Genomic DNA, 13,488 nt, shown 5'->3' on the forward strand with positions numbered 1-13,488 from the left:
TGAATTCACAAATTCACAAATTCACACATTCACAATATCAAGAGGTGCATGCTCTTCCAAATGCTCTTCCCCTCTAGAATAAATCTAACTACATACAAAACAAGACTAATGAATATTTAATAATTCTAATAGAAAAAGATTTAAATTTTTAATGAATATCAAAGAAGAATGAAAAACATGAAAATACGGCACGTATTCTTAGAAATAACTCTACTTCCCAAAGTGTTTCCTCTCCCAAAATATATCTTTATAAGATCCCATCAATCCCAAAAGAGACTTTTTAGGGGTCAACAAATACTATTCCTCCAAACCTAACACAAGGAAAAAATGTCAAAAATGGTCAAGGTTGGGCAGCCCGGGTGGCTCAGCAGTTTAGTGCCACCTTCAGCCTGGGGCATGATCCTGGAGACCCAGGATCGAGTCCCGCATCGGGCTCCGTGTGGAGCCTACTTCTCTCTCTGCCTGTGTCTCTACCTCTCTCTCTATAAACAAACAAACAAACAAACAAACAAACAAACAAAAATCTTTAAAAAGGTCAAGGTCTTCCAAAGAACAAAGGAGTGGCTTGCCTAATATATACCAAAAATTTTCAAACTATACTATTCCAGATAGCATAGTATTAACAGAGAGAAAAACAGACCAAGGGAAAGGAAAAGTATCTTACATGGGCCAGCATTAAATACTGAAAGCTGATCAAGGACCCATCAGGCACTGTAGAACAGTGGCAGACATCACAAATCCTTTTAATATATGGGGCAAAGACAAACCGTTATCTAAGTGGGAAAATGCATTGCATTCACTTCTATATCATGGAAAATCGCCAATTCATTGTACTTTTAAATGTGAAAGATACAACTAGAACACTTGTAGAAGTCACAGATAAATGCTTCACTGATTAAAAAATACAGAGAATTTTCTCACATAAGGGAAAAAGATCTGGAACAAGAGATTGAACAGTTCATATACAAATTAAAGAAATTTAAAAATAAGATATTAGAAACTATCTGTAATACATGCAATACTAAAAGTGAGTAGAGTAAGACTTAACATACAGTTTTTTTAAAAATTAGAAAATAATCAAAACATATTTAACAGAAGATGAAAGACCACATATGAAAAAATGTCCCTGTGGGGGCACCTGAGTGGCACAGTTGGCTACGTGTCCAACTCTTGGTTTCGGCTCAGATCATGATTTCAAGGTTGTGAGACTGAGCCCAGGGTTGGGTGCAGAGTCTGCTTGGGATTCTCTCTCCCTCACCCTCTGTCCTTCCTGCTGTGCTCTCTCTAAAATAAATAAATAAATCTTTTTTTAAAATTTATTTATGATAGTCACACACAGAGAGAGAGAGAGAGAGGCAGAGACATAGGCAGAGGGAGAAGCAGGCTCCATGCACCGGGAGCCCGATGTGGGATTCGATCCCGGGTCTCCAGGATCGCGCCCTGGGCCAAAGGCAGGCGCTAAACAGCTGCCCACCCAGGGATCCCAAATAAATAAATCTTTAAAAAAGTCCATCTGCTAAGTAATAGGGAAAAAAAGGCCAAGCAAATATTATAATTCATACTGATTAGGACAAAAATTACTTAATTTAATAATGTCATGTGTTTATGACCAGTCAAAAAATACATAAATCATGCATGAATAGAGGAAATGTCAACTGAGATGCTCCACTGCCATTTCTTGTCAATTTGAACTTGATCATGATCTACAATTTTTCTCCAATGTTCAGGGAATTTATTGTGTATATGCACTTGGTAGACTGATACAAGAATGAAAGGAGCTACATTTTTTTAATTCTGATTTTATTTTTTTTAAGATTTAATTTATTTATTCACAGAGACAGAGAGAAAGAGGGAGGCAGAGACACAGGCAAAGGGAGAAGCAGGCATCATACAGAGAGCCTGAAGTGGGACTCGACTCGATCCCGGGTCTCCAGGATCACGCCCTGGGCTGAAGGCAGCGCTAAACCGCTGCGCCACCGGGGCTGCCCCAAGGAGCTACATTTTTTTTAAATTTTTATTTATTTATGATAGTCACACACAGAGAGAGAGAGAGAGAGGCGGAGACATAGGCAGAGGGAGAAACAGGCTCCATGCATCAGGAGCCCGATATGGGATTCGATCCCGGGTCTCCAGGATCGTGCCCTGGGCCAAAGGCAGGTGCTAAACCACTGCGCCACCCAGGGATCCCAAGGAGCTACATTTTTTTTTTTTTTTTGGAGCTACATTTTTAATGAGAGTAAAAATTTAACTTGAAAAAGCTCAAGCACTATAACCACTGCAATAGATGAGTAACTTGGATGGCCTGCAGCCTCAAGATACAAGCATTTGTGAAACATACTGTTGCAAAGAACCAACCAAAACACATTTTGATTGTAATTTCATTAATACGTATTTAAAGGTAAAACTAAAAGAATACTATTCAGTGGAAAAAGGCCAGTAAAGGTTATGAAGAATAAAGAATCAAGACAGAGGTCATATATAGTGCAGGATGGAGAGTAACATCAGGAGAATAACAACTACCCAAAGCCCACTTATAAATCTTGATTACAAAGTTATTACATTGTTACTACCACAAAATCTTCTAATAATGCATTATGCTTATTACTTTATAAATATATTTGATGATAAAAATTTTAAGTTTGGAGAAGTACATAACTTTGTTATGCTTTTTTGCCCTGTAATGTAGAAATCTGAGTTCTAGTTCACAGACTTGGGCAGCAAACAAATGTCTATTTGGAAAAGAATTGGCTACATACCTTTTAAAAACAATGGGTGACATGTATTGGTATGCAAAGATGTGAAGATTTATCAATAAATTAAGAAAAACATATTGCAATATATACACCAGGTTACCTTTTCTGTAACTCTAATAGTCACTTGCAGAGAAAGGTGGATTCCCACCCAAGATTTGATTCAGATGTCCCGACTAACAACACACACACACACACACACACACACACACACACACACCAAGAGGATATGAAAAGCTTTCTCTCATAATGGAAATGTACAGGGAGGGCAGGGCAGGCCTCTCAAGCAGGTGAGAAATGCCTTGAGAGAGCAAGGAAAGGAGCCTGGTTGGGTTTTTTATTGACATTTGGGAGTGGGCTAGGGTGAGAATTCAGGTACAGGGGCGGGGCCTTCAGTGAACTGAGTATCTTGCCAGTGCCAAAGCAGTGAAGAGCCAGGCTGTCTTGTCCCCTTGTACAGAGGTGAAGTGCAAGGGGAAGAAGGAGGAATAAAGGTTTAAAGCTACCAGCAGGCAAACATCAGAAAACAGGGTCAGAGACTCCTGGTTTCTGGTCAGACATGTAAGGAATTGAGGTCATAGGGGGAACTACTCTCTCCAAAGTCAGAGACCCCAAAAGTAGCCATTTAAAAATATGTACAGGAGCACATATGTCCAGCCACTGGATGGCTCAGTTGGTTGTCAGCCTTTGGCTCAGGTAATGATGATCTCAGGGTCTTGGGATCAAGCCTGAGATCAGACTCTTTGCTCAGCAAGGACCCTGCTTCCCCCTCTGCCTGCCACTCCCCTGCTTGTACACAATCTCTCTGTCAAATAAATAAATACGATCTTAAAAAAAAATATGTCCAGAATATTCTGTTCTTAACAAGGCTTGTCCTCTTAAAATCGATTTTTTGAGAGCACGACTGGGATTTTCCTGGAGCCTACTGGCCTGAGAGGGTGAAGGATAGAGAAGCACATGCAACAGTGATGGGACTGATAGGATTTTTCCTTCCTGATAGAAAGTATGTGGCGTTTCCTCTAACAGCAATGCTCCTAACTCTGTATTACCAATTATGTGTCCAGTAGTTCAACTCAGTAATACTAACACTATCCAGACTTAATGTGAGATTCACAGATTAAGCACTCACTACAAAAAACTGCCCAATTTCAGATACTAGCCATAAATGGGGTGCCTTCTCTACTGACATTTCCATCCAGCTGCCTACAAATCCATAGATTCCTCAGAAACCCCCTGAGGTTTGATAATTTGTTACAACAATTCTGAGAACTGAAGAAAGCATTTGACTTAAAATTATTGTTATTGTTATACAATTACTGGTTTATGATAAGAGATACAACTTAGGAACAGCCAAATGGAAGAGATGCATAGGGGAAAGAATGGGCACAAGAGTTAGGGGGCAGGATCATTTGGAGCTTCTATGTTCTCTCCCCACAAGCTGTCCCCTTCCAGCATCTTCACGTGTTCACCAACCTAGAAGTTCTCTAAGTCCCATCTTTAAGGGTTTTGATAGAAGTTTCATTATGTAGGCACGAGTGATTAACTCAAGGCCTCTGGTGATTAACTCAAGCTCCAGCCACTCCTCCCTCTCCAGAGGCTGGGAACTGGGGCTGTAAGTTCTAAGCCTCCCATTAAAGCCTAGTGTTTCTGCTGTCCAATTCCCATCCTGAAGCTATGAAGGAGCCCACCAAGAAATGCCTCATTAGAAGAAAACATACTCTATCACCCTTACCACTCAGGAAATTCCAAGAGCTTTAGAGATCTTTGGTAGGAAGCATGCACAAAGACCAAATATCTTCCCCGTATTTATGCTGATAGCCGGAGGACCCATGCACACTGGAAGATTGAGACTAAATCCTATGACTACAGACTACTTCTCCTCCACCCATACTTACCTCTACACCAACTGAGCTCCTGTCTACTAGGCATTGGAATATGCTCAAAGAACTGCACATTTCAGACCATATTTGAGAAGCCTCTAGAGAACCCCAAAGATTACAAGAGAGACAAAAAGAAAGGACACTAGAGGAAGTTTTAGTCTCTGACACTTACAGGTACAACAAATCACAAACACAGACTAACACCTGGCCAGATAAAACATCACACTAAAGGCCTATTTTTTTTTTTTTTTTTTTTTAAGGCCTATTTTTTTAAAGGTGTATTTACCTCAGTTCCTTCTCAGTACATTGTTTGCCTTCAAATAAAACAAAACAAGAAATCCCACAGCATAGTAAAAAACTTAATCCTTTTTTTTAAAGGATTTTATTTATGAGAGAGAGAGAGAGAGAGGCAGAGACACAGGCTGAGGGAGAAACAGGCTCCATGCAGGGAGCCTAACATGGGACTTGATCCCGGGTCTCCAGGATCACGGCCCTGGGGCTGAAGGCGGCACTAAACCGCTGAACCACCCAAGCTGCCCAAAAAACTTAATCTTGAAAGAAACCAGAGGGAAAAACACACCTTAGTTATAGAGAAACAGATAAGAATTAATTCATACCCACCCCACCCCACAAACCCCATGCAAGCAAGAAAGTGGAATGAAATATTTAAAGTGGTGGCAGAAAAAAAAAAAAAAAAAAGCCCAGGATGTGCTCAGAATTGTGTGAAGCAAAACTGTCTGGTTGCCAATGGAGCCAACCATTTGATTAGCAAGTAAGGGAGAAATAAAGACTTTCTGAGATGAACAAAAATTGAGGGAATTTGTACCCCTGGTTTGCAAAAAATGTGAAAGAAACTTCTTCAAAATGAAGGAAAATGAAGGATGAGCATTTCAGAAGGAATAAATTTTAAACATCCTTAATTTGAAAAAAAAAATTCTTTTCTAAAAGATTTTTTTTAAATGTATTCATTTGAGGGGCTGCCCGGGTGGCTCAGTGGTTTAGTGCCGCCTTCAGCCCAGGGCGTGATCCTGGAGACCCAGGATCGAGTCCCACGTCAGGGTCCCTGCATGGAGCCTGCTTCTACCTCTGCCTGTGTCTCTGCCTCTCTCTCTCCTCTCTGTGTATTCTCATGAATAAGTAAATAAAATCTTAAAAAAATAATAAATGTATTCATTTGAGACAGAGAGACCAGTCAGAGCACAAACAGGGGGAAAGGCAAAGGGAGAGAGAGAAGCACACTCCCAGCTGTGCTAGAAGCCCAATGTGGGGCTTGATCCCAAGACCTGGGAGATTATGACCCAAGCCAAAGGTAGACACCCAACCATCTAAGCCAACTAGGTACCCTTGAAAAAAATTTCTTAATCTGACAGATAACACTTCATTTAAAATAGGGCTAGGAAAAAAAATAAATAAAATAATAAAAGAGAATAATACTAGCAACACTGTATTTTTTAATTTTATAGCTTACAGATAAATGAAATGAAGGAGAGAAATGTTACAAAGGGGCAGGGAGGGAGGAATTGGAAATACTCAGTTATGAGGAATTTATACTACTAGTGAAGTGTTATGGTCATTCAAAAGAAAAGTTAATTGTGAATATAACTGTATATTCAAGGGCAATTAGTAAAAAAGAAAAAAATGTATAACTGTTATTCTAAGAATGAAGGGGAGAAAAATGGAATCAGGTAAAATGCTCAATGAAAGCAAGAGAAAGTGGAAAAAAGGTGGAATACAAAAGAAAAAGAAGAGAACAGAAAACACAAAATATTAAGGTATATATTAATCGAACTATATCAATAATCGTTTTAGAAGTCAATGGCACCTGGTTGGCTCAGTCAATAGAGCATGCGATTCTTGATCTTAGGGCTACGAGCTCTGGCCCTGCACTAGGTGTAGGGATTACTTTTTTTTTTTTTTTAAGATTTTATTTATTTATTCATGAGAGACACAGAGAGAGAGAGAGAGAGACGGGGAGGCAGAGACACAGGCAGAGGGAGAAGCAGGCTCCATGCAGGGAGCCCGATGCGGGACTCGATCCCGGGTCTCCAGGACCAGGCCCTGGGCTGAAGGCAGCGCTAAACCGCTGAGCCACCCGGGCTGCCCTGTAGGGATTACTTAAATAAAGTCTTAGGGGCACCTGGATGGCTCAGTTGGTTAAGCTCTTGATTTTGGCTCAGGTCCATGACCTCATGGGTGGTGAGCTAGAGAGCTCTGTGCTCAGCAGGGAGTCTGCTTGAAGATTCTTTCCTTTTACCCTCCCCCAAATAAATAAATCTTAAAAAAAAAATAGGGGTACCTGGGTGACTCAGATGACTGAGGGTCTGCCTTTGGCTTGGGTCATGATCTTGGGGCCCTGGGACTGAGTCCCATGTCAGGCCCTGCACTCAGCATGGGGTCTGCTCAAGATTTTCTCTCCTTTTGCCCCTCCTCTCTCTCTCTCTCTCTCAAATGAATGGATAAATTTTTTTAAAAGATTTTATTTATTTATTCATGAGAGACACAGAGAGAGAGGCAGGGACACAGGCAGAGGGAGAAGCAGGCTCCATGCAGGGAGCCCGACATGGGACTCAATCCTGGGACTCCAGGATCATGCCCTGGACAGAAGGCAGGCACCAAACTGCTGAGCCATCCAGGGATTCCTGAATGGATAAATTTTTTAAAAATAAAATAAATCTTAAAGAAAAGTCACCAATGGTCTAACACAATTAAAAGATAATGTCTGGGATGCCTGGGTGGCTCAGTGGTTGACCATCTGCCTTTGGCTTGGGGCGTGATCCTGGAGTTCTGGTATCAAGTCCCACATTGGGCTCCTGCAAGGAGTCTGCTGCTCCCTCTGCCTATGTCTCTGCCTCTCTCTCTCTCTCTCATGAATAAATAAATAAAATCTTTTTTAAAAAAAAGATAATGTCTCAGTGGATAAAAAAATACCCAATTTTCTATTGTCTGTAACAAAACCATATTAATAATAAAAACAAATTAAGGCTAAGGTATGGAAAAAGATATATCATGTTAATATAAAAGATAGATGGAATACCTATCTTAAGGGCATTGTATAATAATAAAATGTCAACCTTGGGACACCTGATTGGCTTAGTCAGTTAAGTGTCCAACTCTTGATTTTGGCTCAGGTCATGATCTCAGAGTTATGAGATCAAGTCCCGAGTTGGGCTCTGTGCTGAGTATGGAACCTGCTTGGGATTCTCTCTGCCCCCTCCACCTCCCCCAAATCAGGCTCTCTCTCTCTCTCTTAAAAAAAAAAAAGTCTCCAGGAGACATTCCATGCTACTTATGTGCATAATAATAATGTGGCAAAATACATGAGGGAAAATGGATAGAACAGCAAGGAGAAACAGATGAATACACTATTAGAGCTGAATCCTTCAACATGGGATGCCTGAGTGGCTCAGCAGTTAAGCGTCTGCCTTCGGCCCAGGGCATGATCCTGGAGTCCCAGGATGGAGTCCCAAGATGGAGTCCCATGCCGGGCTCCCTGCATGGAGCCTGCTTCTCCCTCTGCCTGTGTCTCTGCCTCTCTCTGTGTGCCTCTCATGAATAAATAAATAAAACCTTTTAAAAAAAATGAATACTTCAACATCTCTCTATTAATAAATAGATCCAGCAGAAAGAAAATCAGAAAGCCACAGTTTAATTTAACAGTGCATTCACTGGATTTCATTGAAAACTGTGGGATACTTTATCACAGAGAATACATATTCTTGTTAAGTTCACATGGAAAATTCATTAAGACTGTAATAGTATGATTTATAAGGAAGACATACTTGGTCTTTTTCCATAGTTCCTGCCTCACAACCTACCCCAAACCTTGGTTTTCTAAGTGTTGTAAGTGATAAAATGTCTGGCACTATGTTATTGCAGTGACTTTTGGAAAATACTTAAGGAAGGGACCTGGTTGCCAATGGAGCCAACCAGGTGATTAGAAAGTTATAAATTGGGGCCCTGGTGACTCAGCTGTTGAGCATCTGCCTTTGGCTCAGGGCATGGTCCTGAAGTGCCAGGATCGAGTCCTGCATCAGGCTCCCCTCAAGGAGCCTGTTTCTCCCTCTGCCTCTCTCTGTGTCTCTCATGAACAAATAAATAAAATCTTTAAAAAAAGAAAGAAAGTTGTAACTCTCAGTTCCACCCCCTGACCTCCAGGGAAGGGAGAGGGGCCAGGGGCTGGAGGTTGAATCAATGGCCAAAGGGCAATGATTTAACCAATCATGCCTAAGTAATGAAGTCTCCATAGAAACCTAAAAGGGTGGGGTTAGAGAGCTTCCAGGTTGGAGGACATGTGGAAGTGCTGGGATAGTGGTGCACCTGGAACCCTTTCCCTATACCTCACCTTACCCATCTCTCTCCCATCTGGCTTTTTATAATAAGTTGTAATTTAATAAGTACAATGTTTCACTGAGTTCTGTAAGCCACGCTAGCAAATAAGTATTAATCAAAATGAGCCAAGGAGGAGGTTGCGGGAACCTTTGATTTATCACCAGTCAGAAGTATAGGGGACAATCTAGACTTGTGACTGCCACCCTGAGTAGAAGAGGGTTGATAGAAACTCTCATTTGTAGGTCAGAAGCACAGGTAACAAACAGCCTGGGCTGTGGCTGACATCTCAAGTGTGTGTGTGAGTACATTCTTATAGGACTGAGACCTCAACCTTTGGAAACACACTACCTCTAGCAGTCAAAGCTGATAGTATAAGGAGACAAGAAAAAGAAATAAAAGATACATCAAATGGAAATAAAACAATAAAAATGTCATTGTCACATATGAAATGACTACCTAAGGAACAAATGTCAAAGAATCCACAATAACAAGGGAAGTCCTTTGAACTAGTAAGAGAGTAGAATAAGATTGAAGGATTAAAAAAAAGATTGAAGGATGATAAACGGTTAATAGACAAAAGCAAAAGTTAATGCTTTCCTACAGATCCAAATAAATATAGCCTCCTGATCTTTGACAAATGACAAAGGCAATTCAACAGAGAAAACAGTCTTTTGAACAAAAACTGCCAGGAAAAGGAGACTACATGAAAACAAATCTAGATATAAAGCTTGCATCTTTCACAAAAAAAAATTTTTTTTTTCACAAAAAAATTTTTATGTCTTTTTTTTTCTTTCACAAAAATTAACTTAGAACAGACTCACAGATCTTATAAAAAATGCAAGGCTAAAAAATTCCCAGATGATAACATAGAAGAAAATCTAGGTGATTTGGGATTTGGTAATTATTTTTTAGGTAAAACACCAAAATTGGGACCAATGAATGAAAAAAAATAGTAAGTTTGGCTTCATTAAATGAAAAGCCACTCTATGAAAGTTAAGAGATGAAAAACAGAAGCCACAGACTAGGAGAAAATCTTTAAAATACACTTCTCTGATAAAGGGCAAATATCTAAAATGTCCAGAGAACTCTTAAGTTCCACAAGACAAGCAACACAATTAAAAATGGGCAAAAGATCTGAACACACTCACTTCAACAAAGAAGATATAGGGCAGCCCTGGTGGCGCAGCGGTTTGGCGCCGCCTGCAGCCCAGGGCGTGATCCTGGAGACCCTGGATCGAGTCCCACATCGGGCTCTCTGCATGGAGCCTGCTTCTCCCTCTGCCTGTGTCTCTGCCTCTCTCTCTGTGTCTCTATGAATAAATAAATAAAATCTTTAAAAAAAAAAAAACAAAGAAGATATATAGATGGTAATTAAGCTTTGCAAGAGGAGCCCTCGTTCTTTCTTGATGGGAATGGAAAATGTATGCCTGCCTTGGACCATGGGTAGTTTCTTAAAAAACTAAACCTACTTAATAAAAAAAAATTTTTTTTAAAGATTTTATTTGAGGGATCCCTGGGTGGCGCAGCGGTTTGGCGCCTGCCTTTGGCCCAGGGCGCGATCCTGGAGACCCGGGATCGAATCCCACGTCGGGCTCCCGGTGCATGGAGCCTGCTTCTCCCTCTGCCTATGTCTCTCCCTCTCTCTCTCTCTCTCTCTCTTGCTATCATAAATAAATAAAAATTAAAAAAAATAAAGATTTTATTTGAGAGAGAGAGGGTGCTATGCACATACAGAGGGAGAGGAAGAAGCAGACTCCCTGCTAGGAGCCTGACACCGGGCTCAATCCCAGGACGCAGAGATCATGACCTGAGCCGAAAGCAGATGCTTAACTGACTGGCCATCCAGAAGCCCCAACTAAACTTATTTTTTACCATACTATCCAGCAATCACCATCCTTCCTATTACTCAAAATGAGTTGAAAAGTTATATTCATAAAGAAAGCTGCACACAAATGTTTATATGAGCTTTATACATGGGCAGCCCGGGTGGCTCAGTGGTTTAGTGCTGCCTTTGGCTCAGGGCGTGATCCTGGAGTCTTGGGATCGAGTCCCACGTCAGGCTCCCTACATGGAGCCTGTTTCTCCCTCTGCCTGTGTCTCTGCCTCTGTGTGTGTGTGTGTGTGTGTGTGTGTGTCTCTCATGAATAAATAAATCTTAAAAAAAAAAGAGCTTTATTCATGATTGCCAATACTTACAGGTAACCAAGATATCCTCTAAGAGGTAAATGGAAAATTAATCACTAGAACATTAATATGATGAAATATTATTCAGTGATAACAGGAAATTAGGTATCAAGCCAAAAAGACATGGAATAACCTCAAAATCATATTGCTAAGTGAAAGTAGAGAATATGAGAATGCTACACTATATAATTCCAAGCATAGTTCTGGAAAGCACAAAATTATAGACAGTAAAGCTACACTGGCCAGGGATTTGGGGGTGGGAAGGAGGAATGAATAAACAGATGGATGACAGGGAACATTTAGGGCACTGAAAGCATACTACATGATACAGAAGTGACAGACACATGTCATTTTATATTGCCAAAGCCCAGAGATTGTGTAACACAGAGTTTTGCCATTGTAAACCAAAGCCTTTACTACATCAATGTTGGCTCATCAAATGTAACAACTGTACCTCAGTGATGCAAAATACAAAAAAATAGGGCAAAATATATGAAGGCAGGGGGTTTATGTGGGAACTGTGTAGCTTTTTAAAAAGATTTTATTTATTCAATTGTAAGTGAGAGCACAAGCACTTGCATGTGCGCACACATCACACACACAAGTGGGGGGAGGGGGCATGGAGACGGGGAAGCTGACTCTGGATGACAGGCTTGGATGACAGGCTCGATCCTAGGACCCTGGGATCATGACCTGAGCTGAAGGCAGACACCTAACCAACTGAGCCACCCAGGTGTCCCCTTTCTGTACTTTTTTTTTTTTTTTAAAGATTTTTATTTACTTATTCATGAGAGACACAGAGAGGCAGAGACATAGGCAGGGGGAGAAGCAGGCTTCCCATGGGGAGCCCGATGTGGGACTCAATCCCAGGACCCCGGAATCATGACCTGAGCCAAAGGCAGACGCTCAACCACTGAGCCACTCACGCATCCCCCTTTCTGTACTTTCTGATATAGTTTTCTGTAAACCTAAAGCTTCTGTAAAGAAGTGTATGGTGTAGCGGGGGAGACAGATGCATTAATATTCATCCCTGATGACTGATGACTGAAAGAAGCCACTGTTCATTCAACTGATCTGAATTTCTTTCAATAAACTATTACAGCACTCTATGAGGCCTAAACCCTGAGACATGGGAGGGCAGGAATTTCTACTGACTGCCTTCTCCAGAGCCTGCCACTGGATGTTCTGAGAAGTGAATTGACCCTCAGTAATGTCTGGAACTCTGATGTGGATAAGGAGTGTCCAGGGAAGGACTTACATTGAGACCTTAGCATATACAGAGGCAGGTGTTAGCTTGACTTGTATGTTGTGGACATCTGTGAGGCAAGAGAGTCTCCCCTCCAGACTCTTTTACCACAAAGGAGCATCTCTGAGACAACCAGAGTCTAAAACACAGCTACAACCATTGCTGGCCAAGGCTAACGTGACTGACCCATGGCTACAGTTGGGGCCTCGGGCCATTTCTTGTCTCAGAAGCCTACGGACAACTTAAACCACCAAAGGCAACTCCAGACTGCACGAGAGGAGGGCACTGAAGCCTCTATTGTGAAATAGGGTCAGAGGGCATTCATAGATATGCTTGTTGTGTGACAATTTGACCAGAGTCTGGAGCCTTCCCATTTCGTTGTAAGGGCACCTATTCAGGGTGGGCCATTTTACAAGTAACAGCATCAATGGACTCGAGTAAAATTTTAAGCAAGGAATATGTTGCCTCCACAGCACCAAAAGAATTTAGACAGTGCCGGGGCTGCTGAGAGGGACAACAGTTACTTCTTTACCATGTCAAGGCGGGAACGAGCTCCAGATTACCAAATAATTTTTCAGAATTAAAAAAAAATATTTTATTGATTTAATTAAGAAAGAGAGACAGATAAAGTACAAGAAGGGGGAGGAGCAGAGGAAGAGGGACCAGCAGACTTCCTGCTGAGCAGGGAGCCCAACATGGGGCTTGATCCCAGGACTCTGAGATCATGAACTGAGCCAAAGGCAGACGCTTAACTGACTGAGCTACCCAGGTGCCCCAATCTTTAAGAATGTAAACAAGGTGCCAGGGCCTCATATCATATATATGGCAATGACCTGTCCCTCTTTTAGGAGCTCTTTTTATTAAAGTTTTTTTTTTTTTAAAGATTTATTTATTCATTCAGAGAGAGCAAGAGAGAGGCAGAGACACAGGCAGAGGGAGAAGCAGGCTCCACGCAGGGAGCCCGACGTGGGACTCAATCCGGGGTCTCCAGGATCACACCCCGGGCTGCAGGCGGCGCCAAACCGCTGGGCCACCGGGGCTGCCCTATTAAAGTTTTTATATCCCCAAAATCCTCAGCAGAGGATGTCATTAGTGTAAT

General features: G+C 41.5%; 1 protein-coding gene across 12 annotated transcripts in view; it reads right to left on the reverse strand.

The window, feature by feature from the left end:
* LOC144290497 (uncharacterized) overlaps window positions 1-13,488 on the reverse strand; it is a 47,444-nt gene that overhangs the window by 7,506 nt on the left and 26,450 nt on the right. The window lies entirely within an intron of this gene.

The sequence above is a fragment of the Canis aureus genome, chromosome 19 (genome assembly GCF_053574225.1).
Source record: "Canis aureus isolate CA01 chromosome 19, VMU_Caureus_v.1.0, whole genome shotgun sequence".
Classification (NCBI taxonomy): domain Eukaryota; kingdom Metazoa; phylum Chordata; class Mammalia; order Carnivora; family Canidae; genus Canis; species Canis aureus.